The 20,525-nt window shown below is 33.6% G+C and overlaps 1 protein-coding gene across 20 annotated transcripts in view; it reads left to right on the top strand.

The window, feature by feature from the left end:
• Nucleotides 1-20,525, top strand: part of CDH18 (cadherin 18) — a 1,020,178-nt gene that overhangs the window by 544,339 nt on the left and 455,314 nt on the right. For 4 of the 20 annotated variants that reach the window (XM_085001669.1, XM_085001663.1, XM_085001670.1 and 1 more), the window contains one exon: nucleotides 10,781-10,827. The exons of the other annotated variants lie outside the window; for them this stretch is intronic. The gene's annotated coding sequence lies outside the window, so the exon portion shown is untranslated. The remainder of the gene's footprint in view (nucleotides 1-10,780; nucleotides 10,828-20,525) is intronic. 20 annotated transcript variants of the gene reach the window in all.

The raw sequence follows: 20,525 nt of genomic DNA, 5'->3' as shown, positions 1-20,525 counted from the left end.
GATTAAGGTTACTAATCACCTGTATTTCAATCAGAAACTCTGGTCACAGTGTTACACTGAAGAGGAGCTAGGACAGATATAGGCCAGTTCTGGAGCTCTTGAAGTAATTCAGAGAGAAGATAGTGACTTGCAGTAGAGGTTGGAGAAGAGGTTGGACTGCATATTTACCTTGAAATTAAAGCTGACAGGACACACTATTGTATGAGATGTAGGGGTGGTGGGGGACAGTGAGGGTAAAGGATGATATTTGTTGTTGTATCCTGAGCAGCTAGAAAGTTGGATTTGTTGTCTTCTAAGAAGGGAAAGAATTGGACAGAACAAATTTTAGTGGGGAAAGGAGGGCCAGCAAGAGATGAGAACTGGGTTTATACGTTGTTAGATTTAAATGTTCAAGTGGTAATGGCATGGAGTCAGTTGAATGCGCAAGCATGGAGCTTAGAGAAGAGCCGTCTGCTCAGGTAGGAAATTGGGAGTCTTTACTCCATTGACTTCATGAATGAAAAGATGAAAAACACATGGATCAGGACATGGAGCAACCTAACCCCTATAGGCTGGGAAAATGAAGGAAAACCAACACAGCTGGAGAGGAAGGAAGAGAGCCCCACGAGAAAAGTGTCTTGAAAGCCAGGGGAGTATGTATTTTAAGGAAGACACTGTCTTGAAAAACATTTTAAATTATTGAAACATAAACTCCCAAACACATAAAATCATATCATTTTTATTTGCATATTTTCATTTTAAGTATAAAGATTTCATTTCCTTAAGCTAAAAAAAAGTTCCTCTTTGAAAGACCTTACTCATTATAGTTGCTTCTTTCAAACTTATCTGTATATAGTAATCCTTTTAGATTCAATGGGAGCCTGATGTTACAAACAAGTGGAAAGTGTCCTATGTCGTAAAAGCAAATAATGACACAAAATCATTGGTTTAATCATCCGTGGATTTTATCCATCAATATAGTTCTTATCTTCTAATGTTTTTATTAGCTTTACCTGAATTTTGATGTTACAATTAATGCCTTTCAGATCTGACATTTGCAACATTAAATATATCTCATTTACTGATAAGTAAAAACTTTGCTTCTTGCCAACCCAAAATTATTCTAAAAATAGTGAAAGAATAGTTATGAAAAGTTTCCTGTAGCCAATATTCCAATTAAGAAACTGTGTTTTTACTTTGCCATCCTACCAGTGATTTATATTCAGCCTTTGAAGTATTGGAGAAATATATTAAGAACCAAGATATAAATCTACAGTTTCAGCTGCAAGTATAAGGTGACTGTAATGTTGCAAAACTGATCTATAAGCAAAAATGCAAGATGACTATATTAGTGGATTATATCAGTGACGCTGACACTGATTAAAGCATTCTTTCATACAACTCTTCCAAGGAATACACACACACAACTTTATGACTTTCAGATCACATTCTGTTTCTTAATCTAAATGGACAATAATCAGTTTGATTACCAGCTAACGCTTTATCAACCAAGCTTCACTTAGAATGTGTATAATCTCAGATAAATTAAGTGATGCAACTTCTGAAGCAGTTTTGTAAGAGAAGTTACAACACTTTGAACAGTTTTAATAATGCATGAGTGCTGTGTGTGACTATGCTGAAGTCTAATGTGATGTGCCAAATGATTGTCCCCAAAGATGTCAGGACCTAATTCCTGGAATCTGTGGCTAGGTTCTTACCTGGCAAAGGAGGATGAACAGTGCAGATGGAATTAAGGTTGCTAATTAAGCTATCCTAAAATAAGAAGATGTTCTTTGATCATCAGGATCAGTAGGCTTATTGTAATCATTAGGGGATTTAAAAGTGGAAGAAATAGGCGCACAGGAGGTCAGAGTGATGACCTGAAAAGGACTCAATCTTATGTTGCTGGGTTGGAATGTGGAAAGTACCAAGTGCCTTGGGAAGCTTCTAGAAATTGGAAAAGACAACAGTTCTCCCTTAGAGCCTCTAGGAAGGAAGGCAACCATGTTGACGTCTTAATTTTAGCTCAGCTGTGGCTCATTTCAGACTTCTGAGCTGACCCTCATCAAACTTCAGACCTACAGAACCATAAGATAATAACTGTGTTGTTGTTGGAAGCCACTAAGTTTGTGGTACTTTGTTATGGATGGTACCACTAAGAAACTAATACAGCTAGCATGAGGTATTAAGTTATGCCTTTCATAAATAAATCCTCATGCAAATTTTCTGAGAATGAAGATATAGAATATTAATGAATATGGAGTACATTTACAATTAACCTGAGATTATTATATTGTTCAATATCAAATTGATGAAAGAGTCATAATATCAAACCTGAAGGATATTTCCTTAAAAGGAATGTAAGCTAAAATTATTCCTAATGAAAGAAAATAGTATATCCAACCTAATAAACACTTTCTTGTTCCCAGTTAAGTACATTGTGCTTCTATTTACTTGAGTTTACTGGACTTTTGTTTCCTGTCCAAATATGGCTTACAAAGCATCGTACAGCACTTAATGCAAACATTAATGCACACATAAAGTAAAATACAGAATGTACAGCAAAATAAACAAATAGCCTTCTCCCCTTTTTACTTCTGCAGTACAGGAAATATTTATTCAACTTTTTAGTAATTACAAAAGCAAAATTATGATAGAATGTTCTATAACTTACAGGGTATAAACATATAACATGCTATAATTAACAAAGAAGCATTTAAAATGAAACTATGGAAATCTGTGTTCTTCTACTGATCTACTCTTTAAATAAATATTGCGTACCCTTTCCAAAGATGTTAAATAGGGGAAAAGTTATTTGTCTTCCCAGTTTGAATGGCTCTTTCTTATGTTTAGAGCACAACAGTAATAAAACTGTTCCTAGAAAAATGTGGGGCAAATTTCAAATGTATGGAAAATAGAAGAATGAAGTAAATCACCTAATAATATTTGGCGGATTACATTTTTTTCTTTTTTTAATGGCTGTACCATGGCACATGGGGTTGAACGGGAGCTGCAGCTGCTGGCCTATGCCATTGGGTTAAGAACCCGACTAGTATCCTTCAGGCACAGTGGGAACTCCTTTGGCTGATTATAGTTTTATTTCAATCTTTAAAATATTCCATGGATATTATTTGCTCATTCCTAGTTATAAAAGCCCTGTTGAACAAATGGTTCTCATATTGATAATATGACCTCTGTGGGCACATGGATTAAACCCAAGATAGGAGGAAAACTCAGATGAGTTTTGCACACCCGTCTCCCCTAAACCAGCTAGTTGATGTTGGAGACACTGGAACAAATTGTCCATCTGAGCTTCCATATTCCAGATCCTAGTGCCCTGATCTGCTTTCACAGGCCGTGGCTCTAAAAAGGAAATTTTATTTTCCTTTTATGTGTTTTGCTTTTCTGATTTATTATATTTTTTCTACTAATTCCTTAAGTGGTAGGTATTCAGTCTGACCAGTCAAATGATGAGAAAGATTAATAACCCTCCATTTTCCTTTCTTGAATCCCTGACTCAGCTAAAATATCCAAAAATTATATTTTTTATCTATTACCTTTCTCTATACACCCATAAAGCACATGGGTTAACATATATGTCAAACATATGTATGCATATATGTTGCAATATGCACACAGATATTTTTGAAGTTTTTTAAAAGAATGTTTTACTGTTTAACACATTTTTACTTAATATTAGGTCATTAAAATCTCCTCAAATCCATATATCAAAATGATTCTTGTCTTTATTTTTTATCTCGTTTCAGCTCTGCTTCTGTCTTTTTGTCCCGCCACGTTGCATCTCTTTTGTCAATCTTCAGTCTTATTCCTCCTAATGTGATTTGTCCATGTATTAGTTAACTCTGGCAGTCATACCAAAATTCATAGACTGTGTGGCTTAAGGAACAGAAATTTACTTCTCACAGTTCTAGAGGCTAGGAGGTCTAAGATTAAGGTGCTGGCCAGTTCAGTTTCCTAGTGAGTGTTTGCTTCTCTCTTCCTGCTTTATAGGGGATCACTTTTTTGCTGTGTCATCACATGACAGAGTGTGCACACTTGCATGAGCAAGCTCTCTGGTATTTCTTCCTACAAGGGCACCATCCCCATCATAAGATTCCTACCTCTTAACCTCATTAAAACTGAATTACCTTCCAAGGACCCCATCTCTAAATCCCATCACATTAGGGCTTCAACATAAGAATTTTGGAGGTACAAATTTCAATTCACAGCAGCTTCTTCTGTTTTCCTGTTTCCAACTCTAATTATTAGTAGTATGAGTATTCGTATTAGTGTATTTGTAAACACCTTACCTCTTCCCTCTGCCGTTCTTGGTTCTACCAATCATTGTAATCTTCTTAGTCCCCTCCAATTCTCGTTCTCTTCTTTCTCCAATGCCACCTTATGTGACTCTTAAAGAATATACCTAAATATTACAGCGTCCATTTTTCTGAAACCATTCAATACTGTAGACTAAGCCCACATTTCCTTCCCTGAAACATTTGTAACAGTCATCACTGGAGTTGGTCATTCTTCAAGATAGTTTAAAGGTCTTGGATATTGCTTGACTACTGTGCCTTCTCCGTAAAGGACTAAAACAACACATTTTAGAATATAGATATTCCAAATATATATATGTATATATATAGAAAGAGTACTATATATAGAATATATAGTATATAATATATTATCAAAGAGAATATGTGATTTCTTTCTCAATTCTTTTTCCTCTAATTACCTGTAGGTTGACAAAAATCTGTGATACCTTACATTGGCTATAACATCTGGAGATAATTTTTCCTAGATTTATTGACTACATTATATAAAGTAAAATTTAAAATCATTTGTTTCAGAGTTTTTTAACAGAATTTATGGAAGTTTCACTAAGAAAATTTTACTTGGAGCCATTTAGTACTCACTTGAGTAGTGAAAGGAAAAACTTATGAAATGACAAGAATTAGTAGTACACGAATATCACGGGTTTGAAATTGCCAAGACATGAATCACCCTTGCAGATAAAATGCTCTCACCAATTTCAAAAGCAGCTCCTGTGCGACTCTTGAGATAGGTAACAGGAATAGCTTGTTCCTCTGAGAAATGTCTCATTCCATTTTCAGACCCGTGCTAAGGAGGATCTTGTGTGTATGCAAAAGGGTTTTTTTTTTAACATAAACTTGGTATTAGTATCCTGGAAGTGCTGACTCTTCTGAGTGTAAAATTGTGGCTTTCAGAAAGAAGTAAACTAGGACACTCTGTCAGCATCCTAGAAATGATACCCATTCTTTTACAAAGGGAATGCCAAACATTTAAAATGAAAAAGCACCACATTAACTCAATGAAAAGGCCAGATTGTTCTAATCAATAAACTCCACAAGAATAGTGTATTCTTAGTTAATTCCTGTTTATGTCTCCAATTTATTAAGAACAAAAAAGCATTCTTTGTAAAAATTTGATCTTCTGAGGACATGAAATATTTAAAATAACAATTGCTTCAAATCAGATTGTGTTTGTTATTGATCTTTCTGCTCTATCGAAATATTCAGTTTAGAGCCTGCCCTTCAGACGTTTATCAAAGTACACATTTCTCCTGGAAACTCCAGAGTTTCCTTTTTTGCACATTAATTTTTCATCTAATACCAGTACATTTTCCAATTTCTTGTGTTTCATTAGTATTTTTTAGTTAAGAAAATAATTTTATAAAATATGATAGCACATTTTGGCAAAATAATTTTCATTGGCCCAATAAATAAATTTAATGTAATTTCTTTATATAGAGACGATATAGTGAAAACCTCAGAGAAATGATCTAATGTATACTTTGAAGTCAGATTTTAATCAAATTATTGATGTATTTCAATGTATTACATAATTTTTCATTTATAATTTTTGTGTGTATAGTTAGCTGAAAGTCTTTTTCTGGAAGGTCGGGAGGTTGGGCAGATAGTAACTTCATATTGTATAAGAGTAAACTGACATCATAGAAGTTCATACAATTTGTAGCAGCCAAATCAGAGTGGACCATGCCCTGTTTTCTTCCATCTGACATGCCTCTGTCCCAACCAGCCTCCGTACCCCCTTGACCCTGGATCTCAGCTGATGGCCTTGCCTCGCATTATGGATATAAAATTTTTAAATCTCAATGGGATTACTATCCCAGCTACTATCCCATGTCCCCTCCACCAAATCCATATATGAACTGGGATATAGATATATTCCAGTCCCTTTTCTCTGCTCAATTTATAATGAAAGAACATTCCTTCTATTATCCATACCCTGTTCTCAGATGTCCCTCCCCAGACCCTCTCAACTCTACCTTTTCATTGGCTACATCATCAAACTGTCCCTTCCTAACAGATCGTTCCTATAAGTGTGTGCTCTGGTAACTCCCATCTTTAAAAACAAAACAAAACAAAACAATACAAAGAAAACCTCTCAGGACCCCACTAGCCATTTACTCTGCTCAGATGTAACCTATTTCAATCATCTCAGCAAGTGATAGCACCATTTACACAAATCTGAAAACTGAGAGAGTTCCATTAGACCTTCCTCACTCTAATTCCATCACTCTCAAGTTCTATGCATTTTACCCCTAAAATAGACTTAAAACATATTTACCACTTTCATCTCTGCTGCCACCACACTAGTTCAAGTCACCATCCTCTCTTCTACAGGAGTCTCCTTTGGTCTGCTTGCATCAGAAGATGCCCTTCTCAGATCATTTACCATATACCAGCCATCACAAACTTCTTAGAAATGTAAATCAGTAGATGCTATTCTTCACTTTCAAAACCTTTCAGGGAATCCCAATTTTTATGTGTTGTAAAAGGCTAAGTTTTTGCTGTGGCCTCTCAAATCCTGGCATCTCACTCAGCCCCCATCTCCTGCTTGATCCCCACCTCTACCCACCAAGCTATTCTTTCATGCTTTCCCCTCATTAGATATGCCAAGCCTTTCTCACAGCTTTGAGCTTATTATTCCTGTTGTCTGAAAAGACCTTTCTTCATATTTTTCTACCTTACCTCTCTATCCTTCAGGCTTAATCTACTGCTATTAAGAATATTGCTCTACCCTAAAGTAGCTGTTTATCCAACCCAGCCTATTTTTGCATGTCTTCAATGATAATATATATTAGTTTATTCATTCCTTTTTTTTTTTCACCTCCAACTAGAGTGTAAACCCTACTTCAGTCAGAATATCTTTTGCTCTTTCACCTTTAGACACAGAGTGTTTAAAATATTACCTGGTACATGGCCCAGAATATGTTCTAGAAAATAGAAAATGAATATATTCATAGACTAATATTGAAACAAGTTAGGCTTTTAAAAAGAAAACATTTTAATATTTTTAATTGAAGTATAATATACCCAGGTAATATTATACAAGCTATAAGTATACAGATAACTACCAGTAATTGAACAAACCCAGGTAACCACCACCTATAGAATATTACCTACATTCCAGAAACCTTCCTTATATACCCTCATAGTTTCCTCCTCATCCTCAGATTTTTTTTTTTTCTGACCTCTTGCAATATAGATTTATTTTGTCTATTGTATTTTATATAACAAGAGCATACAATACTATTACATTGTGTTTGGCTTCTTAGCTTTACCTTTGTAAAAACCATCCATTTTTTGGCACGAATCAGTGTTTTACTCATTTTATTTCTGTAGATTAACTCATTGTATGACTAGACCACAAGTTATCCATTCTACTATTCATGAGCATTTGGACTGTTTCCAGTTTTTAGCTATTACAAGTGACACAGCTCTGAATATCCTTGTATTTGGTTTCTGGAGAACATATGTGTGCCCTACTATTGGGTAATACTATTTTGAAGGATATGCATGTATTTATCACTAAGGAATACAGCCAAATATTTCTCTAAATTGTTTGTAGTAATTCACACTCCCGCATTGTTGTATGAGAGTTACTCTTATAATTATTAATTTTGTTAATTTTAGACATCCTGGAATATAACTAGGGGTATCCCATTGTGTTCTTCCTGGAACTATATATTTTAATATTTAAAACCACAGGAAAATCAAAGGAATAATGCAATTAGCATTTGTTCCCTACAACTGGGTTCACCAATTGTTTTTATTTGCTACATTTGCTTTATTGATAACTAGCCATGTTTATTTTTATGAATACTTGAAAATTGTTTTTAGGCATTAGATGCAGATTTAATTTTTGGACATTGAAAAGCCTTCTGAATGTATAGATTTGGAAATTCTGACATTCAATGTTCTCTTGAATGACATCAACATTCTCTTGATTTACTTTAACAATTTTCCAAGCAGAAAGATAAGGTGCAATATAAGTGTAATGCACTAGGTGTATTTGTTTCAGATGCTAGAGAAACAAATTATGCTTTGCAGCTTGTGGGGATAATATTATACAAATGAGAAGAACAAAGGCCATGCTAAAAATAAACAACCCTATTCATTTTCTTCATTGTCTTTAAAACATGAATCATACTTGAAATGCCATTTGTAGATAATGCCACCATAGAGACCCAAGAGGAATAATACTTTTCTTTGTATCATCTCTCATTAATTAGTACAAAGATAGTTATTAGCCAACCTCCAAAGAAAGGTAGTTTGGACTCCAAGAAGCAAATATTTGCATTTTTTTAAACTTCCAACACTTTTTTTTTTTTGGTAATACTGTTAGAATAGTGGGCACAGCTGCATAGTTATTCCATGCTTTCCTATGAAGAAAGCTCTGATAATATACTTAAACTCTACTTTCAAAAAACTTTTGCTAGGGACACTGGATTTTTTTTTTTTACTTTCCCTAATTAGGTTTATGGGTAATGTGTATAATTCATCCCTATACACCAGCTATGGAATAAATGAGAAATTCCAAACCATTTTTGTGAAATACTGGTTTAATGGTTATATTAGGAAAAGTTTGTTTTTAATATATTTACTTATGAACTTACTTTGGATATTTGTTGTATTATACATTCTGAATGTCAGAAATTTTGCTCTGTTTTTGTTTGATAGACTTTCATTTAATAGATAAACATGCTTTAATTTGATGTATCTTAAAATCATCATGTTAAAATAGGGGAGATTTAGGTTCTGCCAGTTAGAGATGGAATATGGGACACAAACTTTATTTTTTGGCTTCACCTGCAGCATGCAAAAGTTCCCAGGCCGGGGATTAAACCCACACCACAACAGCGACCTGAGCCACAGCAATGACAATGCTGGATCCTTAGCCCCACTGGAACACTGGGGAACTCCAAGAGATACAAACTTTAATAAGCATTTCATTTTCCTGTAAAAGAGAATCACTTTATTCTCAATATCCTTAACTATTCATTATGAAAAAGTTGTTTGCTTTATCTGTCTATATCGTTATCTTTACCAGAAATTCTAATTGAGCTGTTTTCACTATACATTACCAAATCAGTCTTGTATGGCAGAACAAATTATCTTTTTTTTACCTGCTAATATATGTCTCAAGTGTAAACATGATTATTAAAAGATAAATATTAAAATTATTTTCCTGGCTAAGAATTTGCAAAAAATATTATGAACTGTATTCCCAGGAGCCTAGTGAGCTTAGTATTTTAATTTTTATGCAGTTAAGTCTTTTACATTTGGCATCATTTTATCCACACAACTATATAGCATTTTAAAAGATAATATATTACTTATTCAAATGCTTGAGATGAAAAGAGGATTTCCTGTATTACATGCCAATTTACTCATTGTTTAGAATTCTGATTTTCTTCTCATTTGTGGCAGTAAATGAAAATGCTCATGCAAAAAGTGGAAACTGTTTAATATATGTATCTTGAAACAGAAGGACATCCTATCTTGCTGATGAATTTAATTTCAGATTTCCAAATGCATGTTTTTTATTTGTGGATCCTAAATAGAAAGACTGCTGGACTCTAGCCCATGTCAGTAATTTGTAGGACAAATACTTTTTCATTTTTGTGGGGTTTTGGCTATTTATTTACAATTTATAATGTATTATTATTTGTTCATTGATTTATTTTTTTCTGTGTATCTCCTTTTGAGTCCCTTTTACTCTTCTACCTTGGTTCTGTAAGTGTCCCTCCACACTCTTTTTTTGAACATTCAATTCTCTCTTTACACCACCACTCCCTTGTTCAGTCCATCAAGTTTCATGGTTATCACTCATGTAATTTTATGTCTTCATGTATCTAGCTCTGTCCTTTAACCTCTCATCTGATCTTTTGTATCCACCAATTAACATACCTTCTCCACCAGGTCATCCTGCTCTTTCTTATTAGGTCCATAACCTCTTAGATTTTTGTTTAATATTTTGATCTTTTTTAAGTTTTATTGAAGCATAATTATTTTACAAGGTTGTGATAATTTCTGCCATACAACAAAGTGACCCAGTCATACATATAACACTTTTAGATTTTGAAATACTTACCTTACTCTAACAAGGTATTAATTTATAAGTTTTAGGGTGCCTTTTGTGATCTAAGCATTTTGATTTTTCTTTATAACTTAAATAAGATGTGTTATACCTTCTTTTATTTTTCTGAGACCAATAAAGTGTAGAAAAAAAAAAAGAGTATGAGATTTAGAATTAGGCAGAAATTGTTCTGAAGCCTGATTACATTAATATCTGTATCACCACGGGAACATTATTTAATTTTCTATTTATAAAATATGCACAACACTAACTGAAAGAATTACAATTCTGTGTTTCTTGCAGAGAGCAAAGTATTAAACATAGAAAAGGCACTCAGTAAGATGTGAGTCTTCATCATTTCTATTCCAGCAGTTTAATCTTTCGATTTTTCTAGGTGTAACATTGGCGGCACCATGGTTCCTTTCAAGTGAGAGGTCTAAAGTAAGAGTTGAATATGTTTTCTCTGATCTGTATCCAGTTGTAGCATTTTTGTCATTAATGTATCTTGAGATAACTCATTTTCTATATTTCAGTGACTATCACTGGTCGATATCCTTAATCTCTGTTTGCTTTACAATAGATTTTGTAGCATTTGTTCTCCTTTTCCTTTGCTATTATTGTTTTTTCTTCCCACTTTTTTCTTTTACAAGCTAAATGTTCCACAAACTGCTGGACGGCAAACATTACATTATTAATTTCTCTTGTATCTCTCTGGCTTTGTCTTGAGTATTTATGTGGATGATAACAAGTTTCTTGGTTGGTTTGGAATTAGTAAATCAGTTCCATTTTGATATTTAGGGCTGATGCATATTCAATATAAGTATACTTTTTTTGTTACCTGGGTATATTCTGTTATCTTTTATTTCAAAATCAACTCTCTCAAAATGTGATATTTTGAAATTACTTTAAAGTAGCTCACTGGAACTATTAATTAAATTCATTGCTTATATCTATTTATTCATTATTATTTATGTGTGAACAAGTATACATACATACAACTCTTGAGATTAATAATGGAAAGGGAAGTTCATCCAAAAAAGCCAGCCCTGTTTGAACACATTCAATGACTGCAATATTCAACTGCTAGAATCTTTTTAAGAACAATGAGTTTTTTTTCCCATTGAACACTGTTGTGATATTGCTATTTTTTTAGATCTTTTGATTATTATAGATTTGCTAAATATATCATTTTCTGTTCTTCAGATATAATATAGAGAAAAACAGTAAGTCTATAATACCCAATTAGAATATAAAATTTTATATATATGTAGCTAATATGAAAATGTGATAAACTTTTCCTTTTCTCATCCAGATTATAAACTCTTAATCTTATCTCAAGCGTCCATATTTTTAGTGATTAAAGATTAGAAGCCAAACTAATATTTATAAAATTATGACAATTTTTTGTCTTTGAGCAAGGGCAGTATTGGATATATTATCTATATCTTGATATAAGTGAATTAAATAACCTGAACAGAATAGCTGCCCTGAAATATACATACAGTATGTTTTAATGACCAGTCATCTCCACTTTCATTCCCATTTCCAAAAGTGATGTTTCCATTCTTTTAATTTGTAAACCAAATTAAAACACACGCTAGTCAGTTCAAAGTCACAAAATAAATTATTTTTCTTCCTGAAAACATTGCTTTTTATATGAGAGCTGCATACCATCTGTTCAGTGTTTACTATAGATTGTTGTCATTGTACCAAAGGGAAACAAAATCTTGTGTTTCATAGTACTGTGTGCACATCTTCTCTATTGTGTGAGCATCATAGAGATGAATTTAGCTCTTTATTGACAGAGTGGAACAATTCCCTAGAAAATTCTGTTCTCTTGTCCAGTAACATTCTCTTCCCACAGCAATGTAGCGCGCGTCCCTCTCTCTAGTCCTTTTCTCTTTTCCTCCATCTCTCCTTAAACATAATCACGTGGGGGAGTTACACCCTGCAGGACAGTGTGAATGGTAATGACCTGTACAGTTTTTCACTACCTCTCACTAATTAGCACAGTGAAAAAAAATCCAAAAAGTCAGTCCCAAGTTTCTAGCTCATCATTCAACTTCAGTAGGCACTTGGTTAATACATAATGCTATTGATTTAGTCTACTTTCTCATCCTATGTATTTTCATGGAATTAGTTGTAATGTCTTATGTTTGATTTCTAATTTTACTTATTTCAACTTTCTTTTTTCTCAGTCTAGTTAGAAGTTTAACTAGTTTTATCTTTTCAGGAAAAAAAATGCGGCTCTTAATTTTATTGATCCTTTCTATTGTTACTGTTATCTGGTCTTTACTGCATTTACTTCTGCTCTGATCTTTATTATTTCCAGCCTTTTGCTATTGTTAGGCTTAATTTGTTCCTTTTTTCTAGTTTCATGAGGTGTAGAGTTAAGTTATTTATTTGAGATATAATTTCTCAATAGATTCTCTTATTTGTCAAAATTACAGGGAAAAGCTCTTGTGTTGATCCTCCTTTATATTCCCACATAGACAGATATTGTTACACTTGATCACTATTATTAAATAAGGACTTGGTACCTACTCTAAATTTTCAGAAAGTAGAAGTTTCCATTTTTATAGAATGGCTTATATTAAGTTATGCTTGACTTGTTCATTTTTATTTAACATTTTAAACTATTGCACATACAGATACAGATTTATTTTTCTAAATGCAGGTGGAAAAAAATGCATAATGTACAAAATGCCCTATAGAACCAACACTCAGATGATCTCTGTAAACACTGTGAATACTTTTCAAAGGACATATAATTAGAATCAATTTATTATGTTACGTATTATAAACATGTGTTTTTAACACTCTTGTTCCAAATGATGTACCATTGGATGTTTTAATACCCTTAAATATTAAAAAAAAATAATCTAAGTTAATGCCTTTACCTACTGAATGGATATGTCAAAATACATTCATTCAAGCTCTTACGTTTGATTCTTTAGTTTATTGCAACTGCTGGCATTGCTATGGTCATTTTTGTTCATGCATTTTTTCATTTCAAGTTAATTCCCTAGCTTAGTTCCATAATGGAATTACTGAAAACACATAAAAATTTTTTTAAGTTCTAAATGTAGAGTTCCATATTATACTTTATCTTTTTTTTTTCCAAATTCATTTCAACTTGTTTGCATGAATAACTAATTCTGTGTACTGTCCTTAACTACTCAGCTGGCTAAATACATTTTCTGAAACAACATATGGAAATATTCTTGATATGTACTCTTTTTGATATTCTGCAGTGTTCTAGCTCTGAAAAAATTTAGTCAAAGATAGAATTCATAATCACTTGGCAAATCTGGGTATTTCTTATTGTCTTCATATTTTACACCACTGTGATCACCTTTCAACAGATCTTTGTTTTATAGCCTTCAAGTGAAAAGTTAGATTGGAATGAAAGCCACTTAATAATTTTTATCCTCTTAATTTTTTTTTGAAAAATGCGTAAAATAATGTATGGAAATATGTTGTATAAGCTTGAGAGACAAACTAGTTTTGTAAAGACTTCATATGGGAATAGTGTAAACCCATGGTTTTATGTGAGGGATTGTGTAATGAACAGGATAGATTGATCTGTGCACCTAAACTGTGTTTAGTAAAGCTCGTTATTGCTGTTTCTGTTTTTTTCCCCCCTTCCATATCTTTTAATAGCAATTATCTCAGTCAATCTTAAACTTAAGATCAAAAATAAATTGTCAAAATCTAATACCCAAGGAAATACAAGATGTTCCTTTGTCATTACATAGTTATAAAAGAGAGAGGATAATAAGTTCAATAATATCTTTCCTGCTTTGGCAAATTAAATGGGAAGTCATATTATTTTGAATGGTTCATGTGTAATGAACTTTAAATAGTATTCTCTAGACTTAAACATTACATGGAATCTCCCTAAGATTTTCCTAGAAAATCTGCAATAATATCGCCTGACAAAGAGTTTGATACCAGACCTAAATATGTCAAATAATCTTAAAAGAAATGAGTTTTCTAATTTTTTTTTGCTTTTTCTAACATATGGATTTATCTCTTTCCAGACTGACCATTTACTAATTATGGATAATTAATTTCTCCATTAAAATATTGGATAATAAAATTATCCATGGGTTCAAACAATATCACTTTTTCAAATTATTAAATGTAAATAAAAAATACACCTTGAAAATATATATTTCTATCTTTAAAAACTATGAGCTGATGCTGATGTGTAAGATGAGAGAGACAAATATATTAACAGACTATTCCATAAATAAATAACTTTACACAAAAGCATTTATGATACAATTAAGGAGACTTCACACACAAGGTTAAAAAGGAGGTCCTATAATAAAACATGGCAATACTGGAGAAATCAATTAAAATCTTATCTCTTCAAACAAAACAGTAATGCACTAGGAATCAATTATGAAAAGAGAGATAATAGAAAGCCAAAAGGATTTATAATAGAGCATTTATAATGCCTATGGTGGGGGGGAGGTTAATATAAACTTGAAATTTTTAGGAAAAAGTATTGCTGAGAAAGAAGTTATGTTTAAAAAACTATAAACTTAAAACTCTAAGGAATTTTTAAAAAATGAGGCTAATAAAACACTGCAGTCTTGATGAGGGGCCAGCAATTTTATTATGCTATAATTTTCAAAATTGGAAAGTGTCATTGCCTATAATCATTATTATAAAGTAACATTATGTAAATAATGTGTAGAAATGTAAAGAGAATCAAAAAAGACAATAGGACAAAACAAAGAATGTAATCACAAAGAAAGTAATCACTACAGATTCTAGCCTTATGTATAATTAATGGTATTAAAATTATGCCAAGATGAGATCCTTTCTCCAAGTTTAAATGGGGAACGAATATCCAGCACTGGTGACATAGTGTTGAGGGGACCATCCCCTTATGACGTTCTTTACTGGTTTTAACCATTTAGAAAGCAATTTCACAGCTAAGTGATACGATATATATATTATTTTGTTCACTCTTTCCACTTCTGGAAATCCATCTCCATGACTGCCCTAACTGTGGAAAATCTGTTTCAGGCACCTGTAATTGTAATAACTAAACAATGAAAGTACTCTAAATGTTTAACAAAATTTAACATTGTTTAGATAAACATTAGATAAAGCGTTCTATTCACACCATGGGTTTTCTCAGATTAAGTAGTGGAAAAATCCTAGCAAGTAGGAAAATAGATATTGCAAATTTTAAATAGGATGTAATTACAATTGTGTTTATAACATCTTTCAAAATGCCTATTTTCATATTGGTGTATTTTATTAGCATTTGAAAAAGTTTCCTTTACTAATTATATAAGAAAATTTTTAATAAAGAGAACATTTTTAAAATTACACACATTTACATACACCCATATACAACTACACATACATACACACATTCTTATGCATACTGTGGAAAAGGTATGTGAATATTAGTCCCAAGAGTGATTTCCTGCTTTCTGGTTTCTCTTTCGTCCTTTATTCACTCCATTTTTATATTCCTTTCTTTCCCTCTTCATTCACTCTTCCCTCCCTTCTCCCTGTTCTGCCTTTTCCTTTTCATTCCATTTTACATGTACATCTCTCTTTCTTCTGAATGACAACTGTATTGTAGAAATATTGATAGTGTATTCAGAGCAAACAAATACAATTGAGGCATTGCTGAGTTAATCAAATGAGGGGAAATTGTTTATTGTTATAGGAAGGGTTCATGGCAGAATGATCAGCATGATTATTAAAGGGCACCAATGTAAATGACTCCAGAAAGTGATGACACATTGTATTGTTTTGGAAGTTTAAATATTCTCCGTAAAATAAAACAACAGAGAGTTCTGACTGTGGTGCAGTGGAAGTAAATCCAACTAGTATCCATGAGGGTGCAGGTTTGATCCCTGGTCTCACTCAGTGGGTCAAGGATCCAGCATTGCTCTGAGCTCTGATGTAGGTCACAGATGGCGCTCAGATCTGGCATTGCTGTGGTTGTGGCATAGGCTGGCAGCTGTAGCTCTGATTCGACCCCTAGCCTGGGAACTTCCATATGCAACACCTGCAGCCCTAAAAAAAATACACACACACACACACACACACACACACACACACACACACACACACATATATCAATAGGATATTATATTTACGGAACATCACACATAAGTTTGTGTCTCCCTTATTACTCTCAGCCTCTCCACACTGGGTCAAATAAACTCCATTTAGAATTGAAAGGATGATATCTATTACCTGGAGATCTCTAGGGTCATATTAACAGGCTTAGTATGTTATAGGGACTACTTTACGTGTTTTCCTGTTTTACAGTCTGTCATTTTAAAATATTCATTCAGCCAGTATTCCTTGGTACCAATAGTTTCTGGCATGTGCTAGGCACAAAGGATATCTAGGTAAGACTAGAAACACCTAACCCTGCACCTTGCAGTCCAGATTTGAAGCTTACCAATGACAGGTCATAAACCTTAATGGTAACTTCCTAGGGTCCTCATTGAACACCCCAACATGGTTCCAGGTCATTGGTTGAGGGTCTCTGTTCTACTCTGATCATTTAGGGACTTAGGGTACCTGAAGCTCTGCCACAGTCAACGTATGGCATCATTCATCTTAGATGTTACTACCAGGTCACCTGAAAAGAAATAGGATTAAAGATGCCAAATGGAAAAGTCAGTGGTCTGGCGAATCATCATATGGCCATTCCTAAATGCAAAGGAGGCTGACAAAAGCAGTTTAGTTGTTGGTGTGGAAAATAGAGAAAAAGACATTTCAAAAATGCTTTTTTTAAAAAAGACTAATATGTTTACTATACTTGTCTTAAAATGGATTCCTCACTGAGACTTTAAGCATCACAACAATTGATAGAGATTTTCCCACTTTCAGTTATACACAGATCACATTTAAATATTTTTATTTTCATAAAAATAAAGAGCATATTTTCTCAGAAAAATCATTTAACTCTGAAAACACATAATCCTCTATGTACATCACCTCGCAATTAAAACATGGTGGAAGAAAGACAAACATATATGCAATCTATCTCAAATGTACAGTTATTCCAGTGTAGCCTTTTAAATAAATTACAGGCATTATTTTTCCTAAACATTAAGATTTAAAACTATATACAGTATACTAGATTGCTGTAGTTTTATTTTTTTATGTAGCCAATAGTTGCTATCCAAGTAATAAAGGATAACTAAAACAACTTCATATATCTAAACAGAAACAGCTTGTATCTGGCTGCAATGGACATCTTAACTTAAAACTTATCAAAGAGTATGTAAATATTATGTAGAAAATTTTAAATGTACCATTTTATGTACATAACACACACATAGATAAAATATATAACCAATATATAATTCCCACTTATTAAAATGTTTGTATATACATGTTTTATATATATTATGTTTCATCTATTTCATGTTTCATACATTTTGTATGTTATATATATATGTTTGTTTCACATATATGTATTTCCCGAGAGGTGAATCACTTGGAAAATACAAAAATAATGTTCATTTTCTCTTGTCTATCTTCATCAAATTAGATGAAAATTCCTTAATACTGATATCTAATTAAAAGGGTCAATGAAAAGGTCAGAGATCATCAATTTCTGTAGCGTGAGGAACATTAAAAAGAGACTTTCCAACACTTTGCCAAACTGAGGAACAGATTTTATTTCTCCCCAGAATATTCCAGACACTTGTTAGGGCAGAAATAGAACCTAATTAAAAGGGGTAGGGTAACTAACTATACATATGTATATGAAGATCTATACATTTTACCTTAAAATTAGTCAGATTTATATCCACCTTTACTCCTTCAGATTTTACTAAGGAATTCTAGTTCAGAGTTTTCTGCTCTTGAGATTCTTATGTGAATTATGTATGACAACTCAAAACAAGAAGAGTTGAAGTGTGAAAATCTCTGAGAAGGATTAACACCCAAATAGTCTCAGGATAAGGCTGCACCTTATTCTCTACTCTACATCAATATTTATCACATTTGTTAAGATTATGAAACGCTATGATATTTAATAACAAATGTGCTTCATAAGTATATGGGAAAATGCCCTGATATCTTATCAGAACCTGTCTCTATTGCTCTGGAAATGAAATACAAGGGCTCTGCAAACTGCCATCAGGAAGTTTCATAGACTGTAAGCTACCTCAGGCCAGGGATTAGGTCATAATTCCACCCTTGTGTCCTTAAAGCCTAGTGCCTGCCAGGAACAGAGTAGGCACCAAGCAATATAGGCTGAGTGAATACTTTAAATAAACAAAAATGTGGAAGAAAGAGGATATGAAAAAGAGCCCCTGTAACATACTGAGAGCCTCTTAGGATGACCCTAGGGATCCCCAGGTAAAAAGACTCTACTCTCAACTCCTAAATGGAGTTCTCTTGAGCCAGTTTGTATAAGATTGAGAACAACAAATAAGATATGAACTCATGTGTGATGTTTTGGTTTTCATCATATTCTGTTGCTATATTTTATGAAGCATGTTTAAATTACCAAAAGAGTATAATGTGGCATCACTCTGTCAGGTCCTTTGCAGTGGTGTCCTTGAGGAATGTCGCTAACCTGACCCCCATGACCTTCTCTTTTAACTGTTAAATAATTTTCCCTTGTTTAATTCCATAATATCCTCTGATCTTTCTGTTATGAAGCTACCATTGACAGTGATTTAATACATTAGTTATGCAGAAGAAAAAGAAATTTCTCTATGTATATATAGTTAATTATTTGTAGATATGTTTTTTCTTTTTTTCTTTTTGGGGCCACACCCACAGCATATGGAAGTTCCCAGGCTAAGGGTTGAATCAGAGCAACAGCTGCTGGCCTACACCACAGCCATAGCAACGCAGGAACTGAGCCATGTCTTCTACTTACACCACAGCTCAAGGCAATGATGGATCCTCACTGAGTGAAGCTAGGGATCGAACCCACATCCTCATGGATACTAGTCAAATTTGCTTCTGCTGTGCCACAATGGGAACTCCCTATATTTTCTCATAATCATAAATATTCTACTATAAGGAAGCATAAACTATACCATATGCTTAACACTAAATATTAGATAGCAATTATTCCTTATTCCTATTATAAAATAATGGCTGGACACATTGTTAACTATTTGATAAAGAGTTTTAAGGGAGAGCAGTTTAATACCAAATGATTTCTTAGTATCTGTAATTTGAAATCCAACCAGTACTGAATAAAAACCATCACTAAATATTGCAGGACACTTTTACCAGTGATACTGTGTGGAAATTTATAGGGAAGCTCACAATCATGTTAAACAACTATTAGTAAATATATTTAACTGCTACTAGTTTACTACTAGTAAATATATTTAACTGCTGCTGATTAAAACTTACACCTTGGAGTTCCCGTCTTGGCGCAGTGGTTAGCGAATCCGACTAGGAACCATGAGGTTGCGGGTTCGGTCCCTGGCCTTGCTCAGTGGGTTAACAATCTGGCGTTGCCTTGAGCTGTGGTGTAGGTTGCAGACGCGGCTCGGATCCCGCGTTGCTGTGGCTCTGGCATAGGCCAGTGGCTACAGCTCCGATTCGACCCCTAGCCTGGGAACCTCCATATGCCGCGGGAGCGGCCCAAAGAAATAGCACAAGACAAAAAAAAAATAAAATAAAATAAAAAATAAAACTTACACCTTGCTTTTCTAGCATAAGAAATACAATTGTTACCTTTAGAATCTCCTGCTATAAATTGTTATTCAGAGTAGACAGACTGAAAAGATTAAAATTGGGCATGTATTTGTTTCATTATCTAAATGTATTTTATCGGTAAGAGTATGGAAATGGTAAGCTAAGGTTCAACTTGATATCTAAGTTGGATAAATGATTGGCTTTCACCTGAAGAAAGAAAACCTCTGAAGTATATGGAGGTTCCCAGGATAGGGGTCTTATCAGAGCTACAGCTGCCGGCCTACACCACAGCCACAGCAACGTGGGATCCGAGCCACATCTGCGACCTACACCACAGTTCAGGGCAACACCGGATCCCCAACCCATGGTTCCTAGTCAGATTCGTTTCCACTGCACCACAGTGGGAACCCCCAAACCTCCATTTCTAACAGTGTCTTTTGATTTTTTTCCCCTTGATTTAAATAAAGCTT

The sequence above is a fragment of the Sus scrofa genome, chromosome 16, assembly GCF_054392235.1.
Source record: "Sus scrofa isolate SSC_HxYL_T2T_F1_AM1 chromosome 16, Sscrofa_HxYL_maternal_Yorkshire_Landrace_v2.0, whole genome shotgun sequence".
Taxonomy (NCBI): domain Eukaryota; kingdom Metazoa; phylum Chordata; class Mammalia; order Artiodactyla; family Suidae; genus Sus; species Sus scrofa.
The sequence above is the reverse complement of the archived record's forward strand: the minus strand, read 5'-3'. Positions and strand labels throughout refer to the sequence as shown.